The sequence below is a fragment of the Homalodisca vitripennis genome, chromosome 1 (assembly GCF_021130785.1).
Source record: "Homalodisca vitripennis isolate AUS2020 chromosome 1, UT_GWSS_2.1, whole genome shotgun sequence".
In the NCBI taxonomy this organism is placed as follows: Eukaryota; Metazoa; Arthropoda; class Insecta; order Hemiptera; family Cicadellidae; genus Homalodisca; species Homalodisca vitripennis.
Genome location: NC_060207.1, coordinates 225072901 through 225092090, shown reverse-complemented (window position 1 = coordinate 225092090; position 19190 = coordinate 225072901).

The following is a 19190-nucleotide window of genomic DNA, read 5'->3' as shown; positions in this document are numbered from 1 at the left end:
TCTGAAACTCAATTGGTCGTAAGGTCGTTAAACCATTATAAGTCAGTTATTCCTTCTCTATAAAGCTTAGTTGTAAATCTTTTACTGCGAAACCAAACCCTCAAGACCAGTACCACCGACCGACGCACAGTTGAACTTTGATAATCCACTAATCTAAATGCAATGGATGAAATCAATCTACCCCAAACTTTAACAATCGATGTCGAACGTAAAACGTGACAAGTCAACCGAATGTTTGTCCTGACAATTATAGAGCTCATAATATAACATTATGACTCCAGCGGAGTAGCAAGTACAATATCCTGACAGTGTAACGATATTGTAGAAGAATTTAAGGTCTTTTTATCAATACTCGAACATGATGTCATTTTAAATTTATTGGCCAGGTCATAATGTATACCACTATATTGAGTTGATTCGTTATCAAATACATTCATAATGATAACTACTACGTTATAACCGTACGGAAAGAAATACAAATATGGAATGGAAACAAAGAATTTGTTCTTGAAATTTTACGACGGCACATCGCCGAATATACTAGGAAGCTAATTTACTGTGCAAAATATTAGTTTCACCGCTGTAAAAAGTAACACACTATAGTATTTAGGGCAAAATATGTTTCCTAAAATACACACTGGGATAGCATATGTGACTTACCACTTACTATTTAATTTATTATTAAATTACTTGAAGATAGCTGTCATAGCGCTTCTGATCCCATATTTGAAAGATTGACTTATAATTAATTATATGTACGGCCATAATATTAACATTAATTTGAACTTAGAATTGTTTCTGTGTATAATTTATTCACGATTAAGTTATTATCATAATATATTTTCTATATAAGATTTTTTCTAATTTAATATGCAAAGCATTTTCGTAATGTTCTCCTTTATAAGTATAATTACACAGTAAGAGCGCTACTCTATTGAGCAAACAAGAAATATAGTATTGTTGATATATTCAAAGTAAAAATATATAATGATTAGGTTTCTGGTACATATAGCCACATTAAACATGGCTTGATGTGGATGTGAACTACATGTGTGAGGGCTAAACAGTACTCAGGTAGACTGAGCGTCTTTTTAATTAAAACTATCCTCAGTGCTATGCACCTAATTTTCTGGTTTTGCACACAGGAAACGAGTTGGGTTGAAGTTTTAATGGTCTGTTATAGAATCTTCCATGACACGTAAGAGGATAAACTGTTCGTAATAAGCAGTAAAGTCACATCGACGTGTACAGTGTGCGATAAGCGACTTAGTACAGATATATTCCGGATTAACTCCTATATTTACTGAACCTGTAAACCAAGATTCAGGTTTTAGTTCTATTACTGTAGACATCTTTATGGATATAATTTGAATAGGAAGTTGGTTTACTGGAAAATAAAAAGGTATCAATACAGAAAATATGTCAAAATGGAAGAAATGTTATTTTTTTTATTTATCAATTGTCAGATTATGTTTTTTGAAATGGTTATACAACTAAGTTACAAAATTTAAGCTACACAATTGAAATTCGGTACACATATTGATCATTTCATGTATAGTCGGGAAAAAATATGCTTAAGTAAGTGACTGAGTTATTAATTTTTTCCTAAATAATCTATTACTATTCAACCACCTTCTAAGTATTGGAAACAGTATAATCCAAACAAATATTATATCGCATGTTTTTTTATTAGATAAAGATGTTCTTATTTACATACCAAATACGTTTATACTTAAATATATTGTGTCCAAACATACTTTCATATACTTATGAAGTCAAATTATACATCTTGTTAGTGTTTCCAAATAAAAATAATTCAATTTTAAGTTAGAGCTAATGGAGAATATACATGTTTAAACCGAAACGCAACATAACCGTTGATCAAATGATGGGTAGCCTCATGGGGTTCCATTGTTGCCAACATTTAAATATAATTAAACCATCTGGCATTAAAAGCTTAAAAAATAAGATGATTTAATCCAAAGTTTTTTAGATTAATATTGACAATTTGGGATGAACGGATTTTTGTATTAAATTTCCAGCCAGTTTCTTTTTAATTGCCTGTGCACAAATAAAACATGACTAATGTTAAAAATATCTATTTATAAATTTTCTTCTTGACGAAAGGTATTTTAGTCTCTTCTGCTAGCTATCATGTCTAAGAAACAAGTGGTCGATCTCGGAACAGAATACTGGGTACTGTAACAGCAGCGATATCCTGTCTTTCTGTTGCTAATACTACGAATGTCTGTCCGAAATTGTAAAACAACCAGGCGAAAGCTGTAATGATGATTAACATGTTGGTTGCGATAAACACCATGGTGCGTGATTAGTCGTGAGAGTAGTGAAGATCGCGCATTGTAGAGATGCAATGAAAGGGTTAAAGAGGACTCCATTATTTTTAATAAATATAAAGTAAAAAAAAAAACAGTCACTCTTCAAAAAGAAATTAATTCGAAAATACTATTTATAATCATGATGTTATCCAAATTAGATACATTATGTAAAAAAGGCCCGTTGGTTCCGACCGTTTATCAAAATGTGTTTATTAAAGTCCCACCATTTACAAAAATGCACCAAAATCAAAATGAAAGTAATTAAATATACTCTGAGCTTCATTAAAAAGTGTCGACGTAGGTGTGGATCTTGTTCGTGATTTCTGTTCAAGTTCATCTTCGACCAAAGTGTTGTTTTATTAGGGAGTCGCTCGTAGTTTAGCGAATGGTTAATTTAATCGTAGTCTAGCTTTATGGTGTATATAAAATATGGTATTTAATTCAAAATATTGAACCGATTGAACCCTATTTGAACCTGCCATTTACTAATAGAAATCCTTGAAGTATTCCGTAGTCCAGTAAGAAGGATCACAATCCTTATTTTCAAGGTTTAGTATGCCACTGCGAGAATGCGTGCAAAATTTAAGGTCTGTAGATCATTTAATTGCCGAGATGTTGTGCAGACATATATACAGACAGAATTTGTACAGAAAATAAATTTTTTACAGCTTCCACCTCCGCAAACAAAAAGTAAATTGTGTTTATATATTGAGTGATAAGCTTCAATCACGGCCAACCATCATCGTAATCAGTTTTGCCTGTACAAAAATGAAGCTTCATGTAAAAAAGTCACAATAGATCAGTTTGTTTCCGAGATATTGTGCGAACACGCAGAGAGATAGCTTCGCTAACTAAAACAGATTAATTGAAAATCTTTTTCAATATATTGACATAATTTTACTTACAGTTTACTCTAAGATTTGATTACGATCACCTTGCAATACTCTGCCCAGAGATGACGTAGTATTTCAGGCCTAATGGCTCGTACAACAATGCTACTCCATCGCCGAGTAGCTTCTGACCCAGATACGGACCGAGGGTACCGTCAGGCTGGTACTGAATATATTGAATGAATTGTATTGCAATTTATCAGGATTTATTACGACTTGAACTGTATTATATTGTTAAAATCTATTTGACACAAAAGATACTACATTGTTTTGTTTAAACTGTAATAATAATATTTTAATTACTATAGTGATGGTTACTAGCAGATGTTACTCGTGAAACATTTTACTTTTTGAAAGAAACAAAAAATATATGATTTCCCAAATAAAAATAAATCAATAGATTTTAATATTAATATTAAAAAATTAATAAATTTGTGACAATTAATTGTAAAAAAATTAAGCAGTTTATTTTTTAAGTAACGCATATATACATATTATGCTCACTGTTTTATTTGGGTAGGTTTTATTTTGATAGATAGCAACGAGAAAATAGTAGAATAAATAAGTTTTTAATAAACTCAATAGGCCGTACACCCATAAGAGATTTAAACAAGTGACATATAAATACGTGTAGCCTAACTACACCAATTCATAAAGCATCATTTTATGGTGACTTGGTTTGCAGACTTTGTTTAACATAATTCATTTAACAAAAGTCTGAACGTGATATTACATATAGAAAGAAATGTCAAGAGAGATTTGATATGCACACTTATTATACGTCATTCCCATGTAAACTTCTTTTTTGTATCATTATATTTCTGTCTTTTATCTTTCTGCAGCACATCTCAATCGTGTAATGAGCTATGAATTTTAAATTATGCATTTAATCTCAGCGGAGCTTGTTACGACAAGTGGTGTGTTATTCTACCTCGTATGTTCGAAGAATAAGTTTTATGTATGGCTCGAAAGTCCTAATATTCATACACAAAGTTCAATAGCCATAGAAGCAGTAAAGTCAGGAAACATAGCGGGCGCCAAGCCAACACCCTGAGGTTGACCGCAGCCTGCGGGTTAATTGACTCGTTAATAATTCACTCGTTTCTAGCGTTAGTTTTGCTCGAATTACTACTTGTGAACTTTAACTCATTTCGAATAATTCATTTTAATATGGAAATCTGGAATATATTGAATACTATTACGGATTGAATAAATTAAACAGAAGATTTATTGTGTAATATCAACATTGTATAATATTCCCTAAACTCCAAAATTGATAAGCAATACCCAATTAGCTATCAATACTACATTCTAGGCAACATGTGTGAACGTAGAGTATAAATTACATATTGGCAAGGTCAACTGAGACTCACAAAATTTGATTGTGAAGAGCGTTTTTTATCTCTTATAAGCCTCAGCTCTTGGTTAATCTGGCTTCTCTGGACAACTTTGGCTGTTATTCCTGTCTGATGGGACCTCTCCGGGATTTGAACCCGTGATCTTTCGATTAGAGAGCCATGACTATATCCATTAGTCTACGAAGGAGGACATTGTGATGAGTTAATAATGCAACGCGACACTTTTGTAAAATAAACTTGAAAAATTTTCGTTTTGTTTATGTATTAAACTAAAACATAAATTGTGAGACTGGAGCTAAAAATGCTCGCATTTCAATTTGAAATCAACGTTTTCAATAAACCATTTTGTATTGCAGTTTTATGTACAAAATAAATTTCTAAACATTATGACTACTACTAAAGTAACAATTATTTTCTAGTAATTATAGGAAAAGAGGGAATAGTCCATTTTCATATTAAAAGTCATATATATATATATATATATATATATATATATATATATATATATACATGGCATTTATCCTCCACTAATATTAAGCATCATTATCGTAAATAAGAATAACGTTATGATAATATGTATTAATACTATTAAGTGGTAGACAAAGAAAACAATTTATAAGAAACAATATTAAGTAGTTCATTTAATCTGTTACACTCCATAAAATTTCATACATTATGCTTGTGAATCAAAGGCAACTCAATCATTGATTTGGGTATAAGGTCAGTGACTATAGAATTCTCCTAAACCTAATAATTTATTTCAAAGGATTTAAATGATTTAAAACTATAAATGTGAAAAGAACTAAGACCTTATAACAAGACACAATAAAGAAAGTCATTTGTCATTGTGAGGCTTCAAGGTTTACAAGACAGCGTTTCGGTTGGTGAAGAGTTTGGCGTGATGTACATCCATCACCTTATATTTAGTTTCAATCTCATGTTCAATATAATAGTTTTAATCTTCATATCTACCAGTTTATAACTAAAAATACGTCACATTAATAACTAAAACATCTGTATCATTGGTAGATACATTTTGGAACAAATAAATTTATCTAGTATATACAACCCGAATGTGAAAATGATAACCTAACTAATAAATTATAAACAAAAACAAGTCGAAAATTGGTACAAAAATCTTTATAAATGTAAAAATCTCGTATCAAAATGTTCGTTTACGATAATCTCCGAAACCGCTAAACCGATTTCAAGGTTGGAAATTTGGTAAAAGGTTGGATTCCCTTCTAGAGACTGTTAAATGCAATAAACTATTGTGTGTAAAAATGGGTTTGTGACAGTCCAACATATTTTTAATTAATTTAAGCACAATTTTCATTTCGTTTATATTTATAGTCTTGAAAGCAAAAAGTAAGCTTGATAGTCACATAACTTGTTATGCTTTTATCTTATAAAATAAATCTTATAAAAATAACAATTATTTAATTGTTTGCATTTTTGCAAATGTTAAGTATGTAGTGCTTGCAATGTAATTTCTACATAAAATAAAAAATTAATATGTAACTTTTACTATATACTTAAAGTCTGTTAATAACCAAAACGTAAAACCTAAGACCCATATTAGTTGCCTTTTGACTGAAATATGCTTCTCTTTCCTGTGTGTGTCTTCATTGGAAACCAGGCAAAATCAACATTGCAAAAAATGCAAAGAATATAGTAAATTACAATAGCCATAAACATACAACTTTTGACGGAAATATAATTCACTGGAACCAAAAGTGCTCGTGCACGTGGAAAACCTACGAAATGGTGTGCGGAGCAACGGGTATTTCATATATATGCTATGTAAGCAATAGAGAGTTTTTATGTTGATTACTTATTATTTATTGTATTTGAATTTAATACAATATATAATAGTACATAATATTTAAAGAATATTAATCGTATAGTAACCAAAGTACAGCAAAACGTGCTCGGATCAGCTAAATCAAATAAATAGTTCGTAGGCCAGGTTTTTGCTCTATTCCATCCCTATTGGTTCGTTCATATTTGGTGGACTTGTAAGTTTACAACTCCGTTATTTGATATAAATTTCATAACCAAGTATGATTTAAAATTGTAAGAATGCAATATATAATTAATTTATAAGACAATCAAAAACAGTAATCTATAATATTCAGATGTATATATTACTTTATTAATAGTGTTAAGATTTTGAAATACAAATAGACTTGTATGTTACGGACTCGAACTATGTCCATGTAAAATTTCAGTACAATCGATCCAGTAGTAAAAATAACACACACACAAGACAAGTCAGCATGGCTATGACAAGAGCTGGAAGTAAACATTTTTTGACTGAAGTAGCTTCTAAGGCCTGCATATTTATATTTTTTTGATATGGTCACAAGGCAGACTTATATATGACTTTGAAAATATAATTAATTTGAACCAAAAATGTTCCTACACTTGCAAAGCGTGGTATGTGAAGTTAAACGCTGATACTCTTAACCAAAAACACTTAATTAATATCTACCTTAAGTATGCATAATTACGTTTTAAAATATTTGTAGCAATCCACCATATTACTCGTACGTCATAAGGTCTTTTACTAATTAGTAAAAAGACTTCGATTTTGAAGATTGGGTACAATATTTTAAGAATAATACGTAAAATGTAGTGAATATCAGTTATTTTAAATTAAATTATATTTTCGCAAGAATATTAACTTAATTTCCCCTCAGAAGGAATCTTGCATTGACATATTGTGATATAACGTTTTTGTAAAGAATATGACACGAGTTTATCGTTTAGGGATATTAACAGAAACACGTATATAACCACTTACATTTCGTCACGAAACACAATAATTTATATTAATGATGAATTAAATTAATTTGAATTTTTCATCCTGATGTTTGTTAACTTGAATACAGGGTTATTTAAAGGATTTCAAATTAAATATTGGGTTCAAGGTTTTTCTTTGTTGTCTTATCCCCAATTAAATATTGTACTTAACGATATTTTGAGTACCATAATGCATCTTATTCAGTCAGTATGAAATACACTTACTTGCAAGTGACATAGATAAGTGAAATCGGTTGGGTTGTCTTTGTTCACTTTTGGTAACAGCTAAGCCCGCTGTTTGTGGCACTGGACAGGTCTTTGACAACTTACTTCTGTCAGGATTATCCTGCCAATCACAAGCTCAGTCGGACAACTATTTCTTGTGTCACCTGGCAGTTCTTGTCTACTTGTTGCCCAAGTAACGTACTTATTACAAAGCATTACCACTTTCACTATTACAATTAAATCTTTGAGAGAACAATAGGCTCAATATTTAAAGAAATACTATACAAGTCATTTAAAATGTGAACAAGCAATCAAAAGATAGGAATGCAAACTTTTTAAATGCATTGTCTTCGATTTGAAAACTGTGATATTTCAATGTCAATTATTTACTTATTAGAGGAAAGGAATGAAACTTATATATTTCTTTCGGGCCATTATTTCAACACTCACTTAAACATGTTCCAACTTCTTTGATCCGTGGCGAGAACATAAACGTTTGTTTGATATTTTTATGCAATGTTTCCATTTTTTTCTTCGACAGCTTTTTTGTCGAATTGCCATATATCCAACTTAAATTACTCAACCTTCCTTCGTAGATTTTCAGTCCTCTACGAACTTTGGGTATGCCTTCAAAACATAAATAATTACATCCTGAATCTTCCGAAAAACAAACATACGTAAAACATTTTGTATTTTATATTTATATAAAACATTTTAATTTTCTAACTTTTACATCCTGTGTTACGAAGGTGAAATGTAATTGTTTTATTATTGCTACTTTTCACTGCATAAATAGTTTTAATAGTAATGTTTTAAGTATTTGCTGATTTTAGAGATAAATTACACTATCCCTATTATTCACATTTGATATATCCTGACCAGAGTTTGTTACTAAATTGACAATTATTGATACACTGACATACTATTTTCATAAATATAGCACTTTTAACGGACAAAATTCAGTTTATGTTGCAGGAGCCTGTCATTCTTATCGGAGTCTGTGTGTTTTAAATACGTAGATAAGGTAGATATGAGTAAGAATAACTTGTACAACTTGTGTAGAAAGGTAGAAGCGCTTTAGACATGGTAAATTAAACTATTTTTCATGTGCAAATACGTGGTGAAAAACAAAAATAAAATATAATTTTCGTTAAAAAACGTGATTTTTGTTGTTGTTATATTTAACAAAGATTATTTTACTGAAATGTATGATCCACATATAATACCAAACGCCTACCATATTCTCACATAGGGGCCTTTAAAACTTAAACAATTATTTAATTTCATAAACCCTGTTATACATTCTTGAAGCTCTTTTTTTATTGGAAATTATATATTAATTTAAACAAACTCTCCAATAATATAAGTTTTTATTTTTGTGAAGCCTTTCGTACTCAATGAGATCATCTTCGGACCCACACAACTGAATAAAAGTAATAATAAATATACCATAAATAATTTTTTAATAAATAAAAACATATGTTATTAAAAATACAAAGAGATATTATTATATGACAGCACAGTATGTTATATGTATATATAAAAAAAATAAAATTAATATCTAGTTAGATCAAATTTGAAAAATAAAATAAAAACTTATATTATTTGAAAGCTTTCTTTTTAATTAAAATATAACCCTGTTATAGTTTAAGGTGAGTATCTACCATAGTTACTCAGTTATATAACTATGATGAAAAGCTATACTTGACTGTGTTCTGTTTGAATACCAGATAATAATAAGTTTAGTAAACGAACTCATCTTCAAAACTTCTATTATCATTATTTGATGCTTAATTAAACTAAGATATAAGCAACTTACCAATGAATTATCTCAGCCTCCTTCGCAAAATTTTAATAACGCATACACAAAGTAACAAAAGCGTTATGAAAAACTGCCACATTTGTCTCAAGAGTGACCGAATCTGTGTCATAGAAGGAAAGAGTGTGCCGTAAATCAATTTCATTGGCTTTTTACAACAAGCGTATACCTCCCTCCTTCTTGGACATCCCAGACTCATAAATCTGAAGGAGCCCAATTCTAGAGTTGCCTTAACATAACCTTGTCTTATGTCATCATTGTGTTTACAGATTTTTAATGTACTATTGCTCTACGTTTGGAAAATCAGGAAGTCAGGAAGAATTAGGAAGTCAGGGATCACATATGGGCCAAAGAGAGAAAAAAATAATCAGTGCTAAACTACTTTTTATTGCTTTGGAGTGCTACTAAATAATTGTCCATAGGTCAAATGAAATTGTGTTTTAGTTAGGGTTTATAAAATTAATTTAAATTTATTATGATACGTTATAAGCACTTAATAATTCAAAGGCTTGGCCAACAAGCAAGTTAAAATTATAAAGAAAAAGTCTCTTTGCGTCTAGATAGAATTATTTTATCATGGTTGATTAAATTGTATGCTCAGTTATAACTGATCATATTATACAACTATTGATGGATTAAAACAGTTAAAGAAGAGAGCATGGTAAACACTGTATTTTATTTTAGGAATATTAACATGCTCATAATTAAAAGTTAATTTTTAAACATCGTAAGTAATATACTTGATGTGAAAAAAATAGTGGGAGGAAAGTCAGTTGTCATTTGATGATTGGAAGTAATTGGTGAGGAGAAATGGAAGGGAACACTACAATAGCCAGAACTTCTGAGTTATGTTCTTCAATTTCCTTTCTTCATAAAACTAATGCTTCTATTGTTATTATCTGGGGATGTACTTTAATGGTTCAATTTGTCCATAGTTGTTATAAATGTATTATTTATTGGCAAAGGTCCTACAGAACACCTTTAGCGATTGTTATATTTATTTAATTCACAAATATAACAAAGTAACATTACTCCACAACACGTGTTGCATAATAGGCCTCGCTAAAGTTGCATGCAAAATTTAAAATTTATACAGTTCTAGTTGTCATGCTGACAGATAAACAAACATACATTCAATCATACTGAAGAATGTTTACAACTCTTCTATACAATTGTTGTACATACTATAAAACCATGACGTAACCTGATTGTCGACAGTAGTAAAGTGAACTAGAATCGAGTCCTTGACCTTTGTATTCGGCACCCTTGCTATCCAACTACAAGTTAACATAAAACCTATTTGCGCTAAAGGTATGTGGTTCGTAAGCAAAGTAATGTTTTTTAAATGTATGAATATTTAAAGAAATACCTTAAAGAAATACTTAAAAGTTAAATGTTTCAGTAACCAAATCATTGAAAAAATTCCAAACTGTCCAAAGCAAATAAAATAGCAGGTTTTAAAGTTTAGTGAATAAAATAGTTAAAAATATTATTTAAAGAGGTTTAGCAATATGTTCGCAGAAATTATAAATCCATGTCAACACACAGGTGATATAGTGAGCAACGCTTCCTCACGATTAGGACTTACCTCATGTTTTATTTCGCTTCCTTTCCTTTTGCAGCAATATTTATGTACAATATGAAATATGGAGTGTTCCGCATTTCTCAGAATATCTTTCGCGACTTTATACCTCTTCCCACATCAACTTGTTCCGTTAAAGTTTGAATTATATAGTATCTTATGTGTTCTGATTATTTTCAATACATCCAAACGATGTTGTTGATGACCTCGGTTTATATAATTAACTATTTTAAAGGCAAAGGTATAATTGTGTAAAAGAAAGTATGTAACGATTGTAATAATGTTTTATAATGTTTTGTGTACAGTGAATATAATGAAAATTACCACTAAAAAATAGCAATTATGTTACTTTACAGCCTAAAATTCCGTAGTGGATAAAATCGGTTACTTTTCTAAGATATATCATGATTGCTTTTTATTGGTTTATTAAAAATATTTAAAAAAAATTCTCAATGTAATGAAATTAATATACCTTTTATATTTTATTTTCTCAGCATTACATTCTTTGTATGAATGTATAATATTAATACCGAATTTTCGTAGGTACTATTCTACTTACAAAATGGCACTCAACATTTCTAAAATATAATTTTCATAAAGGCATTCGATATTTAGTTAATTAAATTACTTATTTTTAATAATGTGTAGGTAATTGGAGTTATTTAGTAATTTTAAACTATATAAATATACATTTAATGTAAGTTAACTTACTTTATAATATCATTTTATGAAATGTATAACGCTAAAAACTCAGAAAATGTAAGAGGCAAAAGAAATGTTGGTTACTAGTGGGTTTTTGTGAGGACTTGCTAATTTATATTTTGTGAGATTTTGTGACATACATTTGAATACAAAATCAACTATTAATTTAAATAATATAAAGGCAAAGTGCATGAGATAAAGTTCCGTACTCTTAAGCAAAAGAGCAATAATTTCTTAACACTATCTTTCATTACAGATGGGTTAAATCCCATGACTAATTCAATGGTGGAAAAGTACGCAAAAGTTTAGATGCATCCATAATCAAGCTGTAAGATAAAAGGGCATAAAGGAAATCCGAAGACCTGATTGCGCAATATATATCTGTGTATCTGAATTATGCATTTTTAACTCTATAAGTTTTAATAAAACGTTCAAATACTAAAGCTCTCCTTCTATTACGATATACAGTACTGTTAGAATAGTTGCAATTCTGCGGTTCAGGATATATGGACTTGAAAACCTTTGAGCAAGGTCAAAGAAATAACGAGACATCACGTCCATGAGATCAAAGAGACTAAAGACAAAAATATCTAGGATTCAAATATACAAAGGCATTATTCCAGATAGTCAAGGTTTTTGAGATTTGTGGTGACAAAGTTTCGACTTTGTTACTGCATCGATGTTAGCTCCAGTATACAAAGTAAAAGATACAACAAATGTAAGTACGTTTCAACCTCCAGTGAACTCGACAGAAGAGAGCACTCTCACACAGTTGCAGCTCAACAAACAGCAGTTCCAGCATCTCTTGTTCCATACAACCCCAACAAACCCTGTACCATGTACCTCTAATTAGTTTAATGTCGCGAATACTTTTGAATAATAATTATTTCCACACAATGTTTCTAATGTTAGTTTACTTTTTATTAACCATTGTCTTAGTTTTGAATATTTATGACGATATCAATGCAACTATTACAAACTTGCCTTTGAAGTGGTATTGAAATTTATAAAACTAACTGCAGTTGTACATATGTCTTGTGGGTTTAAAAATAATTTTCTCTAGTATCTGATTAATATGTATTTGACACTGACACAAATAGCCTTTAAAACCTTTTCTGCGAGACCGGTCACGTATGAAGTTTAGGACAGCAGGGTAGTATCAGTGAGTATGTAGCCGTCGTCTATGTGTGAACAAACATCATGTAAAACTTGAGTTATATTTTTATATATCTAGATTTGTATAATGGTCATATAACAGTGGTAATAACATTTAGAAGTAAACATTTAACATTTTGTGTAAGAGTTTAAATATAAAATCACTTTAAAATTTACTTACCGTTTACACCCTTAACCAGTTATTCCCGGTGCCAAGTTCTAAACGGGTTTTATATTGTGACAGTTTTTATTTCATTATACAAGTGAAATAGTATTCCGCAATAGATTATGTGACAGTGCAGGCAATATATTCAATCGGCAAGGCCTAGGAAGCAGGTTCTGTCTTCTACTCGTTTTGTGATCGTGTACAAAAGTAATGGGTGTGAAGTCTCTGGGAAACGTGTCAAATGAAAATGTTCCAGAGACGTCTCCAAAATGTTCAGTAGCGATAGTGAGAGGATTGACAGATTCTTACATGCCTGCCAGTATGACTGACTTATTTTTAACCCTAAAATCATTTTAGGCCCTTTTTAGAATTTTAAATACACTTCGCAGACTACACCCTAACGATTATGCCGTTACTAATTTTGTGTGTGTATAACACAATTTTAGTACAAAATTACGAATTTTGTTCTGAGATACTCGTCTCATTAGGAAAATCTAGTACGATACTCTCCAATAGTGATTACTGATACACTCAGTCCATTTTCGGTCGGTTATAATTCATAAATATTGTGCTTGTGTTTCGATTTATGAGATTATTAGTTTATTTGTGTTGGGAAATTTACGTATTCAAAGCTTTCCCTTAAGGTCTCACGGTAATGGTTGGACGCTTGCCCGGAGGCAGGTGACATTTAAAGTGTGCTCCTTCCGGTATATCGACATTCTGTCAGCCTAACTTCCTGCCGTTCCCACGGGGAGATTTACAGCTGTATAAATCGGCAAGGATCTTCTGTGTAGTCTGCTGAGGTTAACAAACAAAAAGGCCTATTTCTATATTGTTTTCTTATTCAAAAGTTATTCGAGTACTTAAAAGAGAGGCGTATTGGATAATGTAAATAAACAACAATATAGTCTTATATGATTTTGATTGAAAATGCATTGGCATTCCATTATCTAAAGCTTTTGATGCAGAAATGTGACTGCAAACATTTTCTATGTATTGTAAATAGTTTAACAAATTTCTACTACTGTATAATTATCATACAGTAAATGGAGTTTTTGAAAACTATAAACAAATAGATAAACTCAAACATACTATCCAGCCATTTGTGAAAACAATAAGTCAGATTGTGTATTGTATGAACTATGTCACAAGTTTTATACTAGAGACATTATTACTAATGATAGAAATATTGATTTTTAATTGAAACCTTGGAACACGTCGGAAAGTTGATTGAAAAATACGTTATTAATATGAAAGATATGAACTCAATAAATTAGGGTGAATATGTAAAAATCTGGAATACAATTTTAGAACTAAATTGGAACTTCATTGTTTAATGTAAATAAAATTTTGGTGGTAATAAATAACAAACTATATTTTATTCAAATGTTTTGGTAATATTTTTTTTTAGAAACAATTAACACTCTCAGACCCAAGAAAATATTCAAGCTAATTGTATTTACACGTATTTGAGTAATATATAAGGATCGATGATAGAAAGTTTAAACGTAAAACAAATTTATTAAGTCCGTTATTTATGAATGTACATAAAAATATCTGCAGTGCCTATAAGATATACTACATTTTTTCAAATAAACTGATTTTTGATAACTTGAATTGTTTTCCAAATATTGAGTACACGTAGTTTCCATGAGAATAAATGAATAATATTACAGTTAACACAAAATCTACTTACATCTTCCTACTAAGGCGGAAGGATTATACAAGATATTAGAAATTTTTAATCAATGCAAGTATATTTTTTGGCTTGTGCATGGATGAAAAGAATAACAATTCTAAGGGAAGGAGTTAATAAAATGACAGCCGCCATGCAGAAATAGTTGTCAATGTGTCAGATCACTCACCGTCACACAGTGTGTCCTATTCTTGTCGCATATAACGATGGCAAATGTCTGACACCTCTTTACTCTTTCAATTCCACTTTTTACAATAGTAATTAAAATAAAGAGTTGTAAAGTTCGTTTTATACTAACTAGCTGGAGCATTTCCCATTTTTTATTGCCACAAATATTAATTCATAGGTTACAAACTAAATTGAAGTTGATGTTAAACTTACCAAAAATAATAATGCAGTGAATTTTTATATATTTTATTTATTACATTTGATGTTTTAGAGAGTTTTATAATAAAATACCTTAATATATATTTCACTGTTTTTACAGTACGTACAACTCAAAGTTAAAGTCAAAGTCAAAGCAAACTTTATTCGTGAACGTAGAGTACAGAATATGTGTCAATACATAAAAGTTAGGTTGAAAAATCTCTCCAGTTTGAAAATTCTTCAACGGAGTAGAATGTCTTGTCGGCCAGCCAGGTTGTGAGACGTGTCCTGAATGGCAATAGTCTCTTCTCTGCTTTGAGATGTCTTGGCAGTAGATTGAAAAATTTTGCTCCTGCATAGGAAGGTTTTTTGGCAAACATTGCAAGTCTGTGAGATTGAAGGTTAAAATTTACTGCGTTTCTGGTGTTGTGGGTATGGATGTCGATGAATCGTTCAGCATTGTTTGTGAGAATGTGAATGATGGACTGAAAGATAAACAAGGCAGTAACAGTTTGGATACCAAGGTCTTTAAAGGCACTTCTACAAGTGTCTCTTGGTCTCAAGCTTGCTAGCACTCTCACATCCTTTTTCTGCATTATTAGGACTCTATTCAGATTTCCTGCAGTTGATCCACCCCAAACAAGCAGTCCATATCTTATGTGGGATTCAAATAGTGAGAAATAAGCAACTTTAGCTGTTGCGAGGCCTGTGACAGCTCTAACTCTTTTGAGCACATACAGGGCAGTACTCAATTTGCTGCAGACCAAATCAACATGAGGTGTCCAAGATAGAGCACTATCTACAATAATTCCCAAGTACTTCTTACACCTCTAAAAACGGGAGTCCAACATTTTCATTTTGTGCTCTACTAAACAGTACTTGCTTTGTTTTTCCTTCGTTTAGTGCCAAGTTGTTAACATGACAGTATTTCTTTGCTACATTTAAAGCAATGAAGGCCTTACAGTCTAAATTATCAGGTTACTTTTCTGCCAACATCAAAGCAGTATCGTCTGCATACATTGTAGAAGAGGCATACTCACTGAGGTGATTGGGTAAGTCATTAGTGAACAATATATATAGTACTGGTCCAAGGACGGATCCTTGAGGAACCCCTCTACTGATAGGAAGTTGATCAGATCTTGCATGGTAAGTTGTGTTGTTCACTGTATATTTGATCTCAACCAATTGAGTTCTATTTTTCAAGTAGCTTGAAAACCAGCTTTCTTCTGTATTGTGAATTCCCAATGTTTTAAGCTTTTTAATGAGCAAGTTATGTCCCAGACTGTCAAATGCTTTAGAAAAATCCAAGAACAAAGCTGTGGTCAAGTTTCCTTCTTCCAACTGGTCTATTACACCTTCAACAAAACTTATGATGGCTGTAGTGGTGGATCTTCCAGGTAGGAAGCCGTGATGTTGTTCAGATAAGAGATTGTTAGCAGAGAGGTGTCTCATCAATCTTATTAAAACAATTTTTTCAATTATTCTAGAAATCGTAGGAATAAGAGATATAGGTCTATAATCACTTGCAACTTTGCATGTCTTTTGTTTATTTATCGGGATAACCTTAGCTACTTTAAGATCGTCTGGAAAAATGCCTTGTAAGAGAGACTTGTTAATTATGTTTGTCAATGGAAGCCTGATTTCTTCGACTATATATTTCAATACAGTGGATGATATATCGTCAATTCCAGCTGAGGGTTTTGATTTCAGTGAAAGAATAGTTTTTTCAACCTCGGTTAGATTTGTCATTTCGAACTTAAAATCGGAAATATTGTTGATTATGTCCATTTGGTTGTCAGTGAGGTCAAGATTTTGACCGGATTCTTTCAGTGTTTTCTCCGCTACAGTTGTGAAATAAGTATTTAGGTGTTCTGCTGTTTGGAGTGGATTCTGAGTTTTCTTTTCGTCAACTTCCAGTTCAATTGCTGATTCCGTGCATTTTTTTTGTCGTTCACTGTTATGGTGTCCCAGATCGCTTTAGGCTTGTTATCAGCATTGTTAATAAAGTCGGCAGTTGCTTGTCTTCTACAAAATTTCAATCTCAAATCGAATGCTTTTTTCCTTTCTGCTGTTATTCTTTTTGCCTCAACCCCAGGTCTTAATTTTTCTTGCTCAAGAGCCTCAAGAAAGTCTTTTTGAAGTCTGTTAGCAACAGGGTTTGACATGCTTCTAAATTTATGCCTCTGTTTGGATCTAGATTTTTTGTAAGGGCAGGCTGTGTTCATTGCTGAGGTGAGGATGCCACTAAGTTTCTTGTACGCTGTGTTTACATTTTCTGTATTTATGATTTCATCCCATTCCTGATCGCGGAAAATTTCTTTTAGGTGGTCCAAATTTTTCTTGTTTAAGTGCCTTCTTTCTGAATTTATGATGGGCAGAGGAGCTGAACACTTGTACATTGAGCTTAGCTGTGCTTTATGATCTGAAATCCCAGCAGTGAATGTAGAGACATTGATTTCTTGAGGAGTGATATTACTACATACACAGTCTATGGATGAAGATGTAGTATTTGTCTCTCTGGTAGGTGGGAGTTGTAAACGGTGAATATTGTATGCTGCCAAAGTATTAGTTAGCTTTGCGTTGTCCCTATCTTGTTTTAGACAATCGATATATATATATCCCCCATGATTATAATACGTAACTTCCATACAGGTACAGTGTCCAAAATCTCAGATACATGGTCAAGGGCTACGTCAAGATCTCCTCCAGGTGGCCTGTAGATTCCCAAGACATAAGTGCATTCCTGTCCCTTAGAGATAGCAACTAGTTGCGTTTCACACACCATTTCTATTGATGGTTTTGCAATGATTGGTTCTATTTTATATCCAAATGTATTGTTCTTATAAATGGCAACTCCTCCTTTCTTATGTGTGTCCCTGGAAAAACCTGCAATGAGATCATAATTTGGGATTCTGGTATTTTCAAGATGTTCATTTTTTAATCCGTGTTCAGTAAGAATTACCAGACCAGGATTTGTGTTCTCAAGCATGTGACTCAATCTATTTACCTTGTTTGCTAATGGATATACATTCTGGTGAGGAATTTTCATTTGACAATTTTTTTTTACAAGTGTTCTATTTTGATTTTTCTTCGGATTCTTATTGTGAGGACGTTCACTTAGTTGGGGTTTTAAACCAGTTGCTTTGTTTTCCGGAAAGAATTTATGAAGGTTTTTGTTTTTTTAAATTGTTTCAATTTGAATTTTTTCCTGGGCACTGTTTCTAAAAAATTCTATTGAACATTTTGGGCTGGAACCATGTTGTAGTTTTTGACCATGTGTTCTTTGTAAAAAGTTATATTTTTAGTGAAAAAGTCATCTACAGTTTGGCCCTCTGAAAATTTCTTTGAAGTTAAGGGTGGTTTGCAGCTGAAAGGATATGTGATAATATGATCATTTTGTCTGTTTGTTATAATTATAGAGTTGAACAAATTAACATCTGTCTCACCTATAATGATGCTGGCTTCCTTCTCATTACTTGGAGCAAACGCAGTAGGTGTAGCCTGTGGGGTTGTCGACTGGCTGGGGTCCTCTGTCAAAGATGTTGTGGACAGTTTTTTGGTCAGAGTTTTACTGACTCCCTCCGTCAATACCGAAGCCTGTGGGGTTGTCAACTGGCTGGAGTCCTCTGTCAAAGATGTTGTGGAAAGTTTTTTGGTCAGGGTTTGACTGACTCCCTCTATCAATACCGCAGCCTGTGGGGTTGTGGACTGGCTGGGGTCCTCTGTCAAAGATGTTGTGGACAGTTTTTTGGTCAGGGTTTGACTGACTCCCTCCGTCAATATCGAAGCCTGTGGGGTTTTCGACTGGCTAGAATCCCTTGAAGTGATTTATGATTTACTTTTTGCTACTTGAAAAGAGACACTAAAAACATTGTCCCCCTTGCCACTATTTTTAGGTTTTCTGTAGCTAGTGTTCATGTTATGTTCCTTTGGTTTGTGTTTCTGATTGTAGTTAGCAAGGTTAGAAAATGATGTTATTGTGTCTTTGTTGGGTTCAAGATTAGGGTTATTGAGTTGAGCTGACAGTCCGTCAATCTTGAGTTCCACTTCATCTTGCCTTCTACATAACCGAGCTAGTTCAAGGACGATT